The sequence below is a fragment of the Phaenicophaeus curvirostris genome, chromosome 1 (genome assembly GCF_032191515.1).
Source record: "Phaenicophaeus curvirostris isolate KB17595 chromosome 1, BPBGC_Pcur_1.0, whole genome shotgun sequence".
Taxonomy (NCBI): domain Eukaryota; kingdom Metazoa; phylum Chordata; class Aves; order Cuculiformes; family Cuculidae; genus Phaenicophaeus; species Phaenicophaeus curvirostris.
Window position 1 is genome coordinate 105,951,530 of NC_091392.1, and position 20,860 is coordinate 105,972,389.

The window sequence follows — 20,860 nt, forward strand, 5'->3', positions numbered from 1 at the left end:
ATGAAATCCAGGCTTTTAAAGACAAGATATTCCCAAAGAATAGAGATTTCAGTACTAGATCCTGCTGCTTAACTTAAGGTGTTGAGTGGCTGAAGTTCTTTAAAAAAATTGCTTGAGGTAGAAAATCACTATAAGGAAATCATTTTGTGCATACTGCTATTTTTTATTTGTCTTTATAAAGCTTGTCTCCTCAGCCTTTCTAAGGACTGTTCAGGGTGGTGGGAACCACTTTCTGTGGAACTGTGGAAGCAAGGAACAATTCTTTTACATGGATTTGACACAAACATAGAAGTATGTGTATACATTTATTAAAACAATAAAATAGAAAGAAACCTTATAAAAACATTGTATTTTACACTTAATTTCCCCCTTAGGGAAAGAGGAAATGAACCAGCTACAACAGACACTACTTGTAGCTCTTAATGCACTGCTGAAGGTACTTTGATAACCTGATGCTAAAGGCAGTAAAAAGACTATAACTTTAATAGAATACTAAATATTTTTAATGGTGCTTTATTTGTTTTTTTAAAACAAAATATTTTAAATATTTTACAATTTTCAGACTACCAGTACTATATCTTAAAATCCTGTATTTTAACAGTCTGAAGATCAGTGAAATGTGAGCAATACTTTCTGAAATTCTTGTGCTGTCATCTCTGGCTTAAAGGGCACACCCTCTCTCTGGGGTGGGAAAGTAATTTGGTCTAGGACACTAAGCAATATTGGCTGCTCTTGAAAAAATATCTCAAGTAAAATAAACTTTTATGAATTTCATGTCATTCCTATTCCTTTTATTAGGAGAGCTTTGGAACTCAAGTTATTTGGAAGCGTTGGTTAGTTGAATTCAAGGAGCCCTTCGTAATTTGACATCATGTTTGCTACAAATGTGATGAGATTACATTTTGGTAAAAATCAGTTTCAATAATGTACCATCATGTTGATATTCCCTTTCCTAGTGTGTTGTCCTTCTACTTAGACAGGGAAGTACAACTGATCCATCAGAAATCTGACCTATCAAGTCTTTGAATTTAGTTTTGACTGATAATAAGCAAAGAAACTCCAATGAGCTGCGTAGTGCTTAATTTATGTATATCATCATTTGATCAGCTACAATAGAAATAACTTTTGCAGTGAGTAGCCAAGATACACCACTGCGCTACAATTATTGTTCACTCTTTTGTTGTAATTCAGTTTTTGGATTAATCAAAACCAAACAAATGCAGAGCCAGTTTGGTACCATGTTTTAATACCTTATATCTTATTGCTGTATTGATGTGGTTGTATCAATTATAAAACCACTTTAAGTCCACAAACAGATTAGCTACTTTCATGCTGCATAGAAGTCTAACTAGTAAGCCCTGTATGGACTCAATAGACTCCACGCAGACCTAATCTGAATCTCCCTACTTGACTTCTTCTGGATATGGAACACAGAAAATGTATGCAAAGACAAACACAACAGCTATTACCAGTTTGGACTCAATGTTAAATGTCCAAAACCCACACTGAATTTATTTGCTGTCCCTATCACTTCCTCCTGTTCCATTTCCAAAAGGTATTATTAGGTCAGCTGTAGCAAACATACAAGGACCGAAAGGCAGCACTAGGCTAGAGCTGGTAAACTCCAGGAGATCAGACTTCATTGTAATGGTTTTTCTCTGCCCTCCCCAAACAGCACAAAAGCATTCAATAACTTTAGCACAGCATTGAACCCATGCGAGCAGAGACTGCTTGAACTGTATGGTGCCTGTCCCTGCAGGAAGCAAAGGCTCAGAGCAGCACTGTGCTGTGATGGATGCAGAGCTTTGCTACATCACAGCCAGCAGTATGGGGCTACATCTCGGTCTTGGCATTCTCTCTAAAACTATCTGTATTACCTCTCGACCATTCCCCTTTCCTGCTTTAACTCTCCAGCCTCCCAATTCCCCCAGTTTCTGGGGAATCCAGGCTCCTATAATCATGGACAACAGAGAACTGACGATGCTGCAGTGAAGAGGTAACTAAGTGGCTATAGTAAGGCAGCATAATCATAAAATACCTATATCTTTAATATCTGTTTTTGTTAAACGATTTGCTTTCATTTTGCATGAGTTTTAGTTTTGTAGCTTAATCTAGAATGGACTTTATGCTTCATATCAGAATTTCTTTTATGTACTGCTTTAAAATTGCTGAAGAGAAGACATAGGATTGCCTGTAACATCTTTTATGCAGGTGATATTACAGCATGGCCTATACTTTCATTTTTATGGTTCTTACTTCCTTTCAGAATACTTAACTTAGTGGTGTTCAGAATGAGAACTGCCTTGATGAACATTTAAATTATGCAAATTTTACTTTCCCTTATGTTTTGGTTTGTTTTGTTAAGGAGTTTTTAAAATCTTCTGCCCCTATGTTGGAGCAAATGTTATAGTTGTCTGGAATGGAGCTGTCAAAAAAAATCAAAGGGAGCTAGACACCTCGTTTGGAGCGTGTCTGATGTGTTGGATTCACAGCTGCATGTGCATCTGCTCAGGAGGGGGCTGGGAGCAGGGGGAGGGTCTGGATCCCTCAACACCAGCTACTGCTTCATACGTGAGCTTCTCATGGCACAGCAGCACATCTCCCTTGTTTGGATCACCCCTGTACTTAACTGTCATTAGAATAGGTGACTGGCGCCCTGGAGAGCTGGATTCTCTTCCTGTGCCTGCCACACCATCAGGTCGTGTATACACTGTTTATATGTACTCCTGCTCAGATGGACACCTATCCTTTGTTCTTTACTTCCAAAGAAATTATGGGAGGTACTTGTGCCTTCCAGGACAGCACCTGGAAACTCTCACAATTCCAGAAAAAGACAACAGGGCAGTTGTGTTTTGAATGCACAGAACCAAGTACTCAAAAAAACATTGTTCTGTAAGAATTTTGTTTTGTGTACTCAAACTGACCTTGATAATTTTCTGCCCATTAAACTGAAACAATACTAATGGCACTTTTCCACACAATGGTATTATATATGTATGTGTTGTGTTCTTTTAGCTAAAGTGATGAAGATCAGTGGAGTGCTTCATAGTACAGTATTTGCCAAAGAAACAGCATTTCAGAACTAATAATGGCATGTTAAGTTTTAGGTGATCTGAAAAAGTATCTTAATTAAAAGATATAAAGCATTAAGTAATGACACCAAAATGATGTGCTGAAAGGCTTCTTAGACTTTGACTGTTGTCCTTTCTGAACATTGAGTGCTGTCTGTTCATATTATTAATGATGTATTATTATATAAAGACTGTTTTGTAATGAGAACATAAACCAAGACTTACTGATCAGGATTGTTATTTGTTTTAAATGTCCTTTCATAGTAAAATATATTTATATAGCAAATAAATGTACATACCAAATAACAAAATCTCATCTTTGAATCTACTTTGAGGTTACAAAATGGAGGACCAGAAGATAGCCTATAAATATATGCACGTGCACATTTGGAAATAAATGTCATATACTTTAATTTTTTTTAATATATTGAATGTTTCAATGCATAACAATTTTTCTTCTCATGGGTATTATATGGGCACTCAAACTTGGACACACTTTCTAAATCTTCTGTGCACATAAATATTGTTCCAAGATCCTTTAGAGTCAGTGATTTTGATCAACTCCACAAAACAGGCTTAAATTTCGGAATGGTTTTAGAGAAATGATGGTTGAATATCATGTCAGATAAAAATTTGTGAGAAAACAAGTTTTTTTGATTGTTGAGTTTTTAGAGTTTTCAAGTCTTCCAGGAAGGCTATGTTCCTTTCTGATTTTTTTTTACTTAATCCAGCTCAGTATAGTCATAGTGCAGTGGATGTCAGTAAAATAGCACAGTGAAATTATTAATTTAATTTTAAAGTGCTGTCTTCAGAGTCAATATGATTACACACATATATACACTGCAACATCTATTAAAACTCTACAAATAAATACCTCATCACTTTTTATTGTGGTTTATGCCAGAGATATCATTGTATTATTCAAGAATGATCTACGTAATTTTTATTGATATAGCATTCCAACTTTGCAAAACCAAAATGAAGACTAATGCACAAAGTGAGTTATGAATAAAAATGAGAAACCACTAAGAGAGCTGGACATAAGGTGAAAAAACTAAGGAATTTTATAATCAAAAATACTGCTAACTGGCTGTTTAACTGTGTGTGAATTATTGATTTTTCCCTCCTTCATTTTATTCACAAAAGGTCATAGTGCAGAACAGGACATTTTGAATATTTGTCTGACTTTGCTGAAGTGCTGCTTTCACAAATCTAAAGGTGTACAGGCTTTAATGTAATTTAAATAAGAATTGAATGTAGATGGAAGAGGACTTATATCTTACCATGGGTTAGTGTTATAAGCAGTCTGAGCATCCAATTGTTACAGCTGTTCTCATGTTTCTTGTACTTATGGTAAATAAAAATTTTGAAGGAGAAAAAGCTGTTTTGCTGAGAGAGGCAGTGGCAGGAGACTGAGAAAGTGATAGCAGACCAAAACATCACGTAGTTAAAGGTGCTTTTACAGTTTTCACTTGCTAGCACAATGAGGAGCGTGGGTAGTAGTACAGTAATGCTTGTTACAGCATGTACTAGTGCAAACTGTCAGTGTGCACCACTCTGAAGTTCCACATCAGTGAGACCTTGCCCTAGGGGCTGACCACAGAGCTGAAAAGAAAAACAGCATAAACACTTGGGCTAGGAATATTATCTTTACTGCAAAAAAGGTGAATGCATTTGAGCATATAGGTTTATCAATGCCGGAGAAGAGTGCATTGAGAAGTTATATTTTGGTAATATTGGAGAGGCATTTGACTGAGGATCTAGGTGGGAGAGAACAAACATTTGGCCATTGACACAGAGAAAGAGTACTGTGACTGTGAAGACATAGAAGGAAATTCATGGGTCCTATCAACAAAGGCCAGATGTTAAAGGTTTTAGAAAGATTTAAGAGCGTTTTATGGAAGGGACTTCGGTGAGACAAAGTCTCAAAATTTTGTCTTAGCCATACTCAGTTTCAGTCGATGGCCAGATGTTCATAAAGAGATAACAGAAAGGTAGTATGAGTTTAATTTGTATAAAAGGAATGCTACTTCTAAAAGATTAAATGGAACGGAGGATGGCATGAGTATGTGAGTTGTAATCTGGCTGTCTCCATGTATACACTATAGAGATGCAGTGTTGTGTGTTTGCTTTTTCACTGATATGAGTGACATCTAGTTAATTTTTGATTGATCTTCTTGGAAGCCAGGTGGATTTTGAGAGACATCTAATAAAAATGGGTTCATCAATACTTGTTGTATAAGCTAAGCATTATTTACACTGACCCAAAAAGAAAAAATGTTGGGAGGACTAGACAAGAACATTTAAGTAAAACTGTCTCCTTGAAGAGTAGGTGGTATTACAAAAGGAATTCTGAATAACTGCTAATGAGAAAGGACATTAGATAGTTTGCTTATAAACCTTATGACACTTTTTCCATTTCACTTTGCCATTATCTTCATTCAGAGCTGTTGGGGAATGGTGCAGACAGTGAGATGTGGATTAGTACTCAGTGGCAGTTTAAAGGAAGAACAGAACAGGTAAGTAGCAATCAGCTTTACAAGGCATTTTGTGCTTTCATGAAGACAGCCAGTCCTAGTCAGTATGGGAAAATTGCCTAGTACTAACATTTATTCAGCCCTTTCAAATGAAGTACAAAAGATGGCGGTATTGTTGGTTGTTTTGGGTTTGTTTTTTTTCTTTTTCCAGACAATGTAAGTGCAAATGTTAGAGAAAAGTTGCTTGGATATTTTCAGCAAACTAATTTTCCAGATCAGAGTTCTGTTGGCTTCAGTTATTGGAAGTGCGTAACAGATAACCACAGACAGCACAAGAATTCAGTGTTTTATAAGAAACCAGTTAATATTCATTTAGCTGCATTTGCTTTCATTTAACTGTGTATGAAAACTTTGAAGATGAGGCTCATAGATCACTACCAAATTTTGAATCTTGTTAATCTCTATTACACGCATATAAACTATATATAAGCAATTGGGCTCACTTTTTCTTTCCTTCCTTTCCCCACTCAATAATGATGGCAAAATATCTGGTCCTGGCAAGAGTGGAAAGATTACTTTCTTCCTTGACTAACCAAGCCATCTACAACATCTAGCCAAGGCTGATATTCCACTTAGCAATGCAAATAACAGTCTCAATTTCTTCAGTGATATATTTTTGCTCCTTATGTTTAAAGAGATTCTCAGTGTGGTACCTTAGAAATAACTGCAGTTAATTTAAGCATGTATCCTTATCTGACTGGTCAGAAAGTAACTGAAGTAGTTAAGGCTATGAACTGCTTTTATAGCTTCCGTTTGGTTTACAGAGGTCTGTTCAAAGCAGTTGCATGTGCCAGTCAGGACGCTCTCTGAATTTGGTAATTATGCGAAGGCTGGCTTTCAAAGGGAGGCAGTATAAAGACCATGTTGAAGAGACAACACAAACTGTGAAAAGTCTATATAAGATGTCAACTGTATGTAAAACCTTTTTAAATTTGTTGTGTCACTGTGCTGTGATATGATATACAATTTAGTGGGATCACTTGCATTCTATGGATCAGTCTTGGCATTGATCATTGCAGGAGTCAGACAACTGCAGTCACCTGCAGTAAGAAAGTGGTAAAGAATCTTGGCTGTTCTGCATGTGGAGATTAAGAACACAAATAATGTACTGACTGGTAGATGTCTTCTGGATCACTGCATTTTGTGAATATTGTATTGTTCCAGTTTTAATTTTGATGTCTTCCCCATCCTTTGTCTCTTTACCTTTTTATTATTATTATTTTGTATATGTTTATGAGAAAAATTGTCCAGAGAGGCTTTGGGAACATATCTCATCTTTGAACTCTTCGTTGAGTATAAGGTGGTCATCTGAGGTTGAGTGTATTAAAGCTTTGAGGATACAATGTTTAAAAAGTGTAGGTTCGAATATTGCTGAGGAGGCAGAACTGAAATAAAAAATAGGAACCTTCACTCAAATCAATCATAATGAAAAATTGAAAGAGCAGTGATGATGATCATGGGAAAACTCCTGTTTAGAAATGAACAATATCAACATGGATAACAAGGAAAATAAATTGAAATGTAGAAGATGCATAAGTGCATGAGATCGGGGAAAAAACTAAGAGCATTTTTCCTGCTCTTATTGTTTTTCTTGTTGTTCTTCTTATTGCTGTTCTTGTTCCTCTTTTTCTTCCTCCTCTTCTTCTTTTTCTTCCTCCTTTTCTTGTTCTTTTTCTTATGTTCTTGATATATTATTGATGGGATACAGCTAGAGATTACACAGGCCACTAGTGACTGCCAAGACCACCCTTGAGGAAAAAGGTAGACCTGAGGCAGAAATTCTTTTTATGAAGCAAATAAAAGAGTTAGACCATCTCTTGATATAAATGTTTTAAAGGCTTCTCAGAGGACTCTGGTAATTTGCTATGTTCCATCTTTCAGACTTTCAGTGCAGGCTGGGGGCTGGCTATTTTGCATTACTTAAGCTATTTGTGGATTTTTTCCCCCCTCTGTTTACAATAATCTATAGGACAAAATTACTAGTCCCTTTTGACTAACAGACAGAAAAGGTTAAGAGAGAAACCAAAGCCAAAATCTTCAAAAATTCCCAACTTCTGTCAGAAAAGTTCTTGGTGCCTTACTGGATTTGTGGCTCTGTGTCTCAGGGGCAGCTCAGAGTTTATAAAGCCATAGAATCATAGAATCACAGAATAGTTAGGGTTGGAAGGGATCTTAGAGATCATTTAGTTCCAAATCCCCTGCCATGAGCAGAGACATTTCACTAAATCAGGTTACCCAAGGCCCCATCCAACCTGGCCTTGAACACCTCCAGGGATGGCGTATCCACAATTTCTCTTGGTAACCTGTGCCAGTGTCTCACCACTCTCATGGTGAAGAAATTCTTCCTAATGCCTAGTCTAAATCTGCCTTTCTCCAGTTTATACCCTCGTCCAGGCTGGAATGTGGATTTCAATTTACATCTGCTATTTCAAGGCTAGTGCCTTAACCATTCAGACCTCTTTTTGAGTTGTTGTTGTGTTCATCATACAATCTTCCTATAAAATAAGTTTCAAAGTGTTGTAATTTGTATGCCGGAATGTAGCTATTCTGTTTAGCAATTGCTTTCTAGATGTTGTCTACTATCCATGTTAGTAGATAGTAGATTTTTTTTCCAAAAGAATTAATTCAATAATATGTCCAGACATGATTACTAAAAAAAAATTCAAATTGAATCAGTTTTCCAAAAGCACACTCTGATCTTGTCATGTTCCTAGCATTGTCCTTTTCAAATTAATTATTATTTTTTTTACAAGACAGTGTTATATCTTGTAGCAGAACTACCTGACTGTTCAATAAAATTTTTCAATAAAATGCAGACAGCTTTTTTTATTGTTTTAGGCAATAAAAAGCAACATTGCCACACCTTTGTTGTCTGTGCAAAACACATGATTATGCTGTTGCATGAACATCTGAAACCACTCTAAATTCAGCACGGGCCCTTTAGAATAACAATGCCTTAATATTTTGTTTCCTACGTCAGTTTCTCCTGAAGCATGACCATTATGCAGAACAGTTATCATTATGAAATTTGTTACATTCGAAACACTAACTTGTACTTATTAAAATTCTTTCTGTAGTATACATGAATTATAAGGATTATTGACATAACACATCTGATAGATATTTAGTTGCATTTCCTAAACAATGTAACTATCTGCAAAGGATTTATAGAATTCTAGTTTTCTTAGTTCATGAAGTTTGTTGCTAGAGCAAAATAGCAGAATTACTACACTTGTATTGATGCTGTCCTACATTCCAGTTAGTCTCTCTTTAATGAGAAGAGAAGGAAGGACTGAAGTAGTCTGATGAGACTTGCTATGCAGCGTATATTATTAATTTCTGAGGTCTTTATCTAACACTTTTATCTTCATTTTCCAGCCCAAAACCTGCATAACCATCTCCAGTATGCAGTGTTTCAACCAGATACCTGAACTGCAAGCTTTCATTCAATCCTTTTAGCGCAGAGCCAAAACCAAATGCGAGTAAATCAAATGCGTACTTTTAATTAAAATGTAAAATACATTTCTGAAACCATACAACTCAGACTGTGGTAAGTGTACATAATTACTGAGGAGCATATAATAAAATAACATATTATATATAATATTTGTATGCCTGTACTGTGCAGAAGATAGTCTTTTGCTTTCAGAAAGGCATTTGGCCTATCTAATGTAAGAAAACATCTCAAGAAAAATATGCTGCTGCTTGCTTTTTGAAAAATACTCATTGAAGGCATGAAAGGCTACGGAGAATGTTTTCTCAGTGCTAACAAATTTCTTGTTGCATAACTTCTCTGGATTAAAAAATTTCAAAGAAGCTCTTTGGTTCTACACTGGGATTTTGAACCTGCCAACTCCGACAGCTTCACATAATAATTTAGCTGTTGTTTAGTAGTATTACAGCAAACCTCTCTTCCTCCTCAAAGGTGTATCTGTCAGAAATGAATGTGCAAGAAATAAATCATGAATCTCAATGTCATTATTTTAACTTTTCCCACTTTGCAATTAACATATTTAAGCTCTCCTCCATAATTTTACATTTTGTAGTTCATTGTATAAAACTGTTGGTCAGTATCCTCATCAGCACTGTTTAGTATCCCTGATATGTGAAACAATTGGAGACCAAGCCCATAGACTTACTTTGAAATAAACACAGGGAAACGTCCTCATCAGCCAAAGAGGTGGGTTTGGGGTTTTTTTTTGTTTGTTTTGTTTTTTGGGGTTTTTTTTTGTGTAGCCTTAAACTGGCTAGGCTCTTCCAACATGGGTGTGCCCCTAAATCCCTTCCAAATTGAACAGAGAGATATAAAAATAGTGTGCAAACAATAGCATTAAACGTGCTTCTTATTTATCCCTTCTTGCATTTTACTCATGAGAATCCTTAAGTGTGGCATTCAAAGCTTCTATGTGAAAGAAATGTGCTTAGATGCATAACCTGCTTTCTCAAGTGATCTGGATGGGTTACAGTCTTAACTGTAATCATTTAACAATAAAAAACTGGTTTCTAATATTTCTTGAAGATGTCATCTTTGGAGCAAGCCTGATTAGAAGCATATTGTATCCCATCAGTTTATTCCCCTAGTACTCAGGAAAAAATGTAAATTGTAATTCAACCTCATTTTATACCTCTAAACCCACGTAAATGTATAGCTTTCTACCATGCTTGAAACTGGTCCTTTAAAAGCTGTTCCTCATGCATCCAGTGACTATGCTACCTATTCTATAATTATGTTTTTAAGAAGAAATAATTATCTATTAATAATGATAGGAACGGAAATAAAACCCATTCCAAATCATATAGATCTAAACATGTAGATTCTAATGTATAAAACTCTTCCATGAAATTTCTAATCAACTTCAGGAGTACTTGATTAATCTAACTGTAAGTTCTCATTATAGCAAACATCTAAGACATGGAATGGTTTGTAGTATTTCCACTACATATATTTGTGTGTACATGTGTGCATTTGTCTGTAGGAATATCCACATGGCAACTGAATTACTGTTATTTGGTGGTTTTCCTCCTCAAATGTGGTGTTATCAGATCCCTTAATATTGAAGAATGAGAAACAATAGCCTTAGAAAATGTTGATGATCACGTGAGAGATTGGGGAATATTTACTTCCTTACCATGGCCACAATTATTTCCCAGGGTGGTATACAAATGGAGTTTTGAAAGACTATTGCACAGTCACCACTAGTTAAGAATAAGATCACTCAAGATGCTGAATAATCTCAAATATTGTTCTAAACCCCTAAAATGGTATATCACTAGCCACAGTATGCTGGAAGGAGAAGGTTAATGCACATTGTATTATTGCAACTTTTTAACAGAAAGTGCCTAGACTTGACAAAACAGATTGGTGGTATTTTTTAATGAAAGTGAATACAGTTAATCTGTGTATACTTTCATTGACAAGGTTCTGCACTTAGGAGTACAGCACAGATGGTATAAGCAATGAATACTTATGTCTGACTGTAATTGATCCTATCAACAATGACATACCTTTATCTGGGTTGTATCACTTTAAGTCACATATGGTTAATTAAGTAAGAAGGGCCCAAATACACTAAGGAGATTTTTATGTTTATACTTAGGAAAACAGTCTAGACAGGTGTTAATGTAAATGAAGTTAGTACTTGTCAAAGGTGAAATTATCCATATGTGGCCCTCCTTCAGTCTCCAAATAAATACAGTTTAGCTATGTCTACATTAGCAAGTAGTGAAAAGCTATAAGGCCTGCTCTGCATAGTGGAACAGTTGGTGCTGAGGATCCCACTTCCCCACCACAGGGATCTGAGGGAGTGGAGAGGTTACTTCAGACTGTCTGTTCTGGTCCCAGTGATTAAATGCCCACAAGTGACTGGACACTGCCAGGTGCAGTCTTGTAGGGCATCATTTGAATTAGATTAGTTCCTTGTATTTAATACCTTGGGAAGCTACTCTTTTTATCCACAAAACAAAGCTTGCCCTTTATTTCCACCATCCTTCAACCTCGATTACAAGAGATTTGCTTCCTTAGATAATGCTTTCTTGCATGCGTATTGTTCAGTCACTGTCTTTTACTATATGTAGAAGTCTGCCCCATGACAAGGTAGTAGAATATCATGTAGTAATGTTTGTGTTAAACTGTTTTTTTGCATGTGAATGTATTTGTATTGGTCCTTAGTTGCAGAGTCTGTCTCTTGTGAAAATCCTGTTGGAAATTTACATCTCCTAAATTCATTCCGTTTATGGACTGTACTTCCCATTGCAAAGTACACCTTTCCTTTGCTTTCTCCAACATGGAAAATAGTATAACAAAACAGAAGTTGATGTGGTTCTAATTTTTGTCCTGGAAGACTCCACAGATATTAGTTCTTTATAATAGCTCTAATCTCAGTATTCTACCTTACCTTTTGCTCTATTTTTGAAACTTACTCCAGTAGTTTTTCCTTCATGTAGGTGAATATGTAATTCTACTTGTACATCAGAACCCAGTGACTACTAGTGGGTTTTCCAGAAGAAAATCTCCAGCTTTTTCTGAGATGCACCTGCAATGCATGCTCTTGAAGGTTGAACAGGTTTTGAACTGCATATTCATCTTGGCGGACGGTTGTATCCAAAACAAGTATTCCTACAACTGTTCTTTTATTTTTGAAAAACTTTTTATTTTTGAACCCCCATCCCCCAGTAGGTTCTTCCTGCTTTCAGTGCAAAATTTTGTTTCTGTCTCTTTTTCCTTAGTCGAGTCGTACGTGGTGAATTAGATTTCCATTTCACCTCATGATTTTCATCACTTTCTCCTCCTTGAAAACATTGCTGCTGCTTGAAAGTTTTAATTTTTCATTGCTGAAGCACATACTTTGTGGATGTCTTGCCTACATTTTCCTATCTATCCCAAGTGGCTGTGTAATTTCTACATTTTGATTAGCATCGTCAGTTTTGGAAACAGAGACTTTGACATTCTTTGTAGTTGTGGTAACAATTAGCCCCCTGCCAATATTTGACTGGTCCAATAGTTCTTTGAACATTAACAGCTTTAGAAATTATTATGAAAATGATGTGCTAAAAATATTTTACTGACACCTTGAATTTAGCAATCTGCTTATTTATAAACTGAAAACATACGTAGCCGCTTGGTATGAAATTAGTTAGAATTGTGTTTGTTTTTTAAACATGTAATATGAAAAAAACATTATAATTTAGGACACACAAGAGTATTGTGTAACACGGGGCCTTATGTATATGAGGCAGCATCAAACAGTAACTGAATAAAAAAAACAAACTCATCCTATGTTTTAAGAAATTCACATTAAGTCATCATGAAGAATATTCTTGTCATGGAGAGGTATCGTCCCAAGACAAGATATGTTTTAACTAATTTAATACGTTGAAAAGTAGTTGGATGTGTGTTTCTCTCTAACTTAACTATTAGTTTAAACATTATACAAAATTGGCGCATGATTTGGAAATCAAAGAAATAAGCCCAACAAAAGGAATATGCACCTAAAGGCACATTCTGAGTCCTGCTTATTTTTAGATTTAAATCTTTTATTTCCATTTCTGTTTTGAAGCTTAAAATTGGTGCAAAAGTTTTATTTTCTATTTCTCTGTGAAATTATTTGGTATTTTGTAAAATCTTGTTGCAACATTGCTTACACATAGCGAAAAAACTAGCAAATGTTGAAACCTAAAAAATGGACAGAAATACATATAGTAACAGCATTAATTTCCAGGTTTAGTCGGATGTTCTAACATATTGTTCAGCTATTTTGTATGTGTTAGTAAATAGATGTCTGACAGCAAAATAGTGGAAGATTTTTGTATATTCTCATGAAATTGCTTGTGCAGTTCAATTTTTTATATTTTTGCATAGACAATCTCCCACCTAATTATTAAGGGATTCTCGTTGATCAAAGCAAAAATAACAGATAAGGAAAAGAAACAAGTAAATAGAAGCAACATTAAGAAGAAATATCTAGAGGACATCTAACATTTGTAGTTATTGCTCATCAATTCTGTCTAGAAAAGAGAGAAATTGATAGCATGTTGAAATCTAAACAGCTTGGTTAATTATGAAATATTAATTGCTTAGCAGACTAAGAAAAGGGCAATATGGAGCTTCAAAGATAAAATAACATTTGCAGCCGTCTTATCTTATTCCACCAAAAAATATTTTTAAGGTCATTTTATGTCAATTTAAACAAAAAAAAGCCCCAAAACCATAAAAGTAAAAAACGCCGATTAACCGTAACTTGTTAGGTTGAATCAGGATTTTCTCAGACATTTAACATGAAATTTCAGCATCTTTAGAAAATAAATTTTTGTAAAAATTGACACCTTATTTCTCAGGCTTCTCATTCATAAGTTTTTTCACCATTCCAGCAAATTTTCACCTTGAGTTATTAAAACTTGCTTCCATTTCCCACCTTGTTGCTGCGTATATATATATCTCATTTCACATTTTTCCCCTTGACAGTACATTCTAGTCTTTGCATAACTCTCTTCCATTAAAAAGACTGCTACTCCCATGCAACGGGAACCTGCAATCTTCTCTTTGAAACACTTTTAATCTCACTTATTGTGAAGACCCCACCAAAATGTGTAATCTCACTGTGAACATTGTACTTCTATTTGCTGCAATGTTTGTTAATTCTCTGAGCTATTAATTCTGAAGTGGCTACCTTTATAGCTTTGTGATTCACTGGGAATAAAATTAAATTAAAAGGAAACTGAAAAGCCTAAAACCCAAACTTTTCCTCAGATTCACCACTAAAATTTGAAATTACTTGCTTGTATTGGTCTTGATTCCATCATTACCTTGTGATTATAATCTGCTATAAAGCCTACTTGACTATAGCCTACAGTGGTGATCCTCCAGGTTCTTCATTGCTAAGCTTTCTAGGACAACTTCAATACAAAAAAAGAGTACATCTTTTGATTAGTAATAAACTCAGGAATCCATCGTTCCTTGTGCTGCTTGTATATTTTCTAACCAGTAAAGAAAATAAGTTTGGCCTATAGCAATGAAAAAAGGGGGGGGGGGCATGTCTATAAAATTGAATACTGTGGTAGATGCTCTCTAATAAATAGGCAAACCCCTCCTTTGCCAGCTGCTTTTTGTTTGAGAAGGAGATGCTTTGTGGACTTGAGCAGAAAAAAAGTAGTACACAAATCTTATACAGTTGGCTAAATCACTATGGTTGCAAAGTAAACACTTTTTTTTTCCTTGCTATGAAGAAAAGTCATTTCTGCTGTAAGACTAATATTTCAGTCATTAGTGTTTTTTATTCTTTAAATTTACATGAAATAACCTTTTTTTTCAGCCCATTATAGTTTTCTGTCCTTTTTTTATAAATACCAAAATGAAGACTAATACAATGCAGTACTCAGTAGAGGAAAATACACAGTAATGCTACATTTGGAAACTGAATTTAGAGTTGTTTCTTTTCATCCAGTTTCCTTCCTTCCTTACTATTCACCCCGAAGTCCCATTTACAGAAAACTATATTGTTAGATATAAAGCAATTAATATTTATGGCTTAAATATAAATTTGAATGAGCTACAATAGCAATAAAAGTTTAGAAATTCACACTTTACGTAAAGGTTTATGGAAAACCTAAAAAATATCTTTTCAAGATACTTTGGGAAGAATGGTCCAAGAACTGTTCGGTGTTTTCATCTTTGTACATTTGAATCCCGTGTGATAAAGCTATCAGAGAATTTTTTTTTTCCTTTACAAGTTGAATCTTTGAGTCTTCTCATGTAGAGTTATTTTGATGGAGGAAGAGCAGGAAATATTTTTTTTAAAAAAATTTATGGAAATTTCAAAGACGTTTATCTAATTTTAAAACTCAAGTATAGTTCAAGTGTAATTGAATCATTGAGACTGCTCTATATGAATTCTGTGACTTACAAAAGTAATGAGAAATGTTATGTTAGTTTCAGAACTAAAGTATTGTTTGTGTTTGTGATTCTGAATTTAGTGGTCTTTCTGTTTCGGCTTCCATTATAAACCATAATTGTAGAAGTTTAAGAAATTTATTGAAAGCATTAGTTTAGGGTGAAAAACTTACATTAGAGCTCTACTGCTTGGAATGAAGTTACCTTTTCTCCTCAAATTTTGAAAAAGAAAACTTTGTCAGTATTAGCTCAGGAGTTTATTTAGTGTTTCTATAACTAAATAAGAATTTATGAACATTAATTTTACTTTTATCACTTGAGAGATTTCTGCCTTTTCCGCTCAGTATGTTGAATAATCATCAGTGTCAATGGAAGTTCCAGTAATAAATCAAGACAATAAAAGATTTTAGTCTAAAGGAGTTGCCTAGCTATTAAAAGACTTCAATAACCGAATTGTCTTTTTTTCACTAGATGCATGTTTGGCACTTCAAGCAAATGTTTTCTGGAAAATCAAGGGTAGAATATGATCCCCACAGAGTTGTCTTCGCAATTGCATTATTGTGGTATGGTATTGATCAGCACTTTCAACATGCTGAGCATTCACTGCATATTGGGGATGATCTGTTTTTCAAATCGGTGTAAAAATGTCCAAAATTGAATTTGGTCATATTTGGACATCTAGGGAGGCAAAGGCAGATCCTAAATGATTGTTCACTTACAGCACAGAGATCCAGGCTTTTTGATTTTACAGCTGAATCAGACTGGATTTCCTCTGGGGTGAAGTGCAAACCGATGAGTATGACAGGAGAGGAAGAGAAAGGCAGCTTTTGAAATTGACCTATATCTTTCCATGAACTACTGTCCCTCTTCTTTTTTTTTTTATTTGGCTGTTTGATGACCAAAGAATGTGGGTCATCCTGCTGGCAGGAACTATAAACCACTGTCATGGTTATATGCCACAAAAATGATAATGTGCTAGTAACACTAGCACCATAGTTTTACTAAATCAGTGTCCATGAACTCTTTCTTAGTAAATCCTCATGGAATTCTTTGAGTTTGTTTCTTCTCAGAGAAGTTAACCATGAGTTATCATTGGAGGGTTACTTGCTAGAATGAATATCAAATTTGTAACAGATATTAAAAATGTTTCATATATTTGTTTTAAAGGAATAACCTTTAGGACAACATTTCTGAAGTTCAAAATTCATGATTGTTATGAGTTATTGATTTAGTCACTGACCTTCAAAATATCATTAAAAAGAGTTCTATTAGGAGGGTAATATTCTACAGTAATCAAGGTGTCATTTGGGTTGGCTTTTTACAGTTATTCAAAGTTTTATTGAAGTCTTAACTTCACAGACTAATCTTTTTGTACAAGACGCTGCCCTCAAGTGGCTATTGAATAAAACCTGTGTTATCTTTAATTTCAGTGGTATTCTTGTTTTTAATTAACAACTTGGTTTTGAAGGAGGAAATACCCAATACTTGATAACTACAGAAACAAATACAGTTTATTGCTCTCTGGATGAGATTTGTAGGGGTAGATACTCAAAAATACTTTGACAGATGCTGTAAAAGTATGGGATTTCAGTTATATCAAATTGTATTTGCATTGATTTTCATCAGCTTCAACAGGTGTTAGGAACCTCCTTGGTCTATGAATGATTCTGAGTGTACATTTGCATTCTTAAGCACCTAAATATGCAGGTAAATTTTCCCGTTTCATGCCCGTTTTAATCCATCCTACCAGAACTATACAATACAGATGTAAGGCTATAGACTTGGGAAAGGATTTTAAGACACTGAATCTAAGAGGCCAGAATTAATATGAATCCTAGACATTAATAAATTTTCTTTCAAATCAAGAAGCTGATGAGTAAATAAAACCATATCTTTATGACAGCCCGACAATTTTGTCTTCAAAAGTAGACAAAACCTTAAGATTTTCAGTTTTCGGGAAGGTAAAGCAAACAGCCCAGCACTGAATGACCATTTGCATTTCCTCACAACCCAAATATTGTCACTCATCAACAACTTCCAGTTCACTTCCAGCAGTATGGGGCTTTTAACCAATTTTAGGCAAATAATGATAAACATCCCCATTCTCTTGAAGATCATTTGCCTTCTATACCCTCTAGAAATGATAATAGAAAATCATGTGCACATTTGCATTTGTATTTACTGTGTTTGAATTAAAGCTGCAAACAGCGCTGATTCACTAATAACTGATGAAAGTGTCTCATTATTGAGCTACAAAACCTTCAACAAATTAATGGAAATTGCAAATCACCTTTAAAATTGCAGGCTCTTTAGTGCTATATTGAGTGGTGAGAAAACTGCATAAATAGCCTTGCTGCTTAACTCTTTCTTCTGAAAAAAAATAGCTTTTTTATTACATTTTTTAAAAACCATGGCTTACTAATTAAGGCATGGCTAAGCAAATTTTTTTTTTTTTTACTTTGTGTTTTATTTTCAGTATGTGAACATTAAACAGTATGTTACTAGTTTTTGTTCCTTCCTTTTTATATAATTTTTAGAATCATAGGCTCTCTGCCTATGATGCTAAGCAAATGTTTTGGGCACTTTCCTGTCATGCTCCACAGTACAGTAAAAGATTTATCATGTGCTGCCTCTTTTCTGTAGTGAGATAATGATTTTTTAAATACATACGTATCTAATATTTTTCTCCAAAATAACAACTTAATTAGAAGAAAATATTTCATGAAAAGGGAAAAAGTAAAAGCTACACAAAGTATTTGTTTGCTCACTATTTGTTTGATTTTTGCTGTTTCTGCATAACTCTATATCCAAAACTAGCGCATGTCAGTTGTCACAAAGAAATATGCATCAGAGCTGATCTCCAGCAGGTATAAAATTTCATAGCCTCATTGTCATGGAAATCCACTCAAACAGAGTACCTGAATGATTTCTATAAAGTGCTAGATTTTCTTATATCCCACAATTCCACATTACAGCTGAGATAAACTGGTTGATTCAAAGGAATGTATTTCAGCTTAACATAGATTTGAAGTAAAAATCAAAGGTTTGTAATTTCATCAATTTTAGCTAATGTTTGAGTTATCATTAAGCTTGTGATGAGTAATTTATTATAGTTTTCTGCATTTGGTAGATATTTAAAAAAATAAAAAATTTATAAGGCACAGCTGACAATACTTTTATGTGTAAAACTTCATATAGCATATGTACTAGTGCAGTGTAACCATGAAGGAGCAGAATTGGCACCCAAATACATTTTTCTGCTATATTTGAAGTTACTTTGCTTGTAGGAATATTAAAAGTATTTGCATACTGACATGCTCTATTGCTTCAAGACATTCCAAAATTTAACAAACTCTGTGAATCTCCATTGACACAATTCTTGCTATTAGTTGCAAGATGCCTTTTACTAGAAAGTCTTTTCTATGATTTTCCAAATTGTTTTGTTTCTAGGGCTGAATATGCTGTGAGACATCCATCATTAGTTCTGTCCAGCAATGGACAAGTAGCAAGAAATCAAAGTTTCTGTTTGTCCTGCCCCATGGTTACAGGTTTGATGAGAGAGGAAAATAAAAGTCCCTTTCATTTGTCTTCCTCTTTTAATTCCTTCTAACTCACCACCTTCTGTTTTCCTTTTTGTACTTCTTTTGTGTTATGATTGTATCCACAGCTATTGCTCAACATTTTCATTCCACTACCTGTAGGTCCTTATACTCATAAGCACCATACTAATGTTTGATAGCAGTTTGCTAGTTTTTCACACCAAATGTTGAAAGATGAAATATTATTCCATTCCAGCTGCTCATGTCCAAACATTGTAAGTCTTCTGTTTGAAGTCCAGAAAACTATTTTGTTTCCTTCTGGTTTTGTCCTGTCTCCTGACTATGTTCTCCCCACTGCTTAGTCAGTTAAGCAGTGCGCACTTGAGGCTTTTAAAACAGCACTTAACCGAAGAAAGCCAGTTTGCTAGCCAGAGCTTTGCATGGACTTGTCACAGTTTTGAAGTAGTGTTTGTTAAATATGCTAAGCATTCATAGAAACTACATTCACCTGCAGGTAACATTATTTTCAGCATTGAGTACAGATGAATTAAAACTGATCATAGTCTGCTGTCTATCTTCTCTTCTTCCTCTGTTGCTTTAGTAAACACAATGTTCAAGAAAATTTTTGGCATGCACTGAAGTTTGTTGAACACATTAAATATTGTGATGCTTTAGGGATCATTACATACTGAGATTCTGCATTGAAAATGTACACAGAATAATAAATAAAACCTATACGTTTGATTGTTCATGATATGTTATTACTCACAAGATTAAGGTAATAAGCATGCGTTCCCCATCAGTACTGGCATACAGCTCTCTAATACTATACGTATTAAGCAGATGTGACAAACTATTACCACGACTCAAAACAGACTTCTGTTTTGCAAGGCCTTCTCCACAACTGAGTTCCAGTTTTCTGCGTTTCATGTCAGAATGGTAATTTAACTTCATATACTGTAAATGTAAACCAACTTGTGATGATGTGACTAACTGAAAATTACTTTTCATAGCTGGTACTTTTTCAGCTGGGGTGCAGAATTTGCCTTAGATTAAACTTGAAAATACCCCAGTGGCAGTAAATTGCTGTCTAAAATAACTAATAAAATGCAGCTGGGAGTGGAATAAAAACCAGTTTTAGACATAAGGAGTCATTTTATCAAAAAAGTCTTTATGCAGAGGTTAACATTTGTATGAATAACTGAAAGGTATTAAATAGGACCTACCCAATTTAATCTGTTCCATTTCATGGAACTTTCACCTGACAGTTAGCAGCAGTCATGAAAATTTTGAACACCCAACCAGAATGATGAAACTTGTTAAGTATGTTCTCTAACATAGTATTTTATTGTTGTTTTGATGAAAAAATGATCAAACGTGTGCTTTCCCCCAACTTGTGTTCTAAAATCTATTCTGCTGTATAGCAAACCTCTAATAGAAGCCATGTAATGTTTTGATTTGTTTCCCAAAGAAAGAGGCTGTAGCTGATGGTCTTTTCTCTTGGGCCTTCACAGATGTGCAATAATAGCAGATAATAGCCAAGCTTTGTTATATATTGCTTCTTTGTTTACGTAGTAGTTTGTCAAAGAATAAAGGGTCCTAAAAATGTTACATTGTGTCTTGAGTAGGGTTTGATACGAAAAAACTCTAGACAGCCAGTTTTGCAAGAAGAATATAATAATAGTACTGTATATGTTATTCTAATTGCACGTCGTGTTTTGTCTGCAGGCAATTCGTAGGTGGATTTATAATATGCAAATAAAATCTTTCATTTCCAAACCTTCCAGTGTAATAGTTTGGAAACCCAGCCAGTTTGCTGTAGTATAC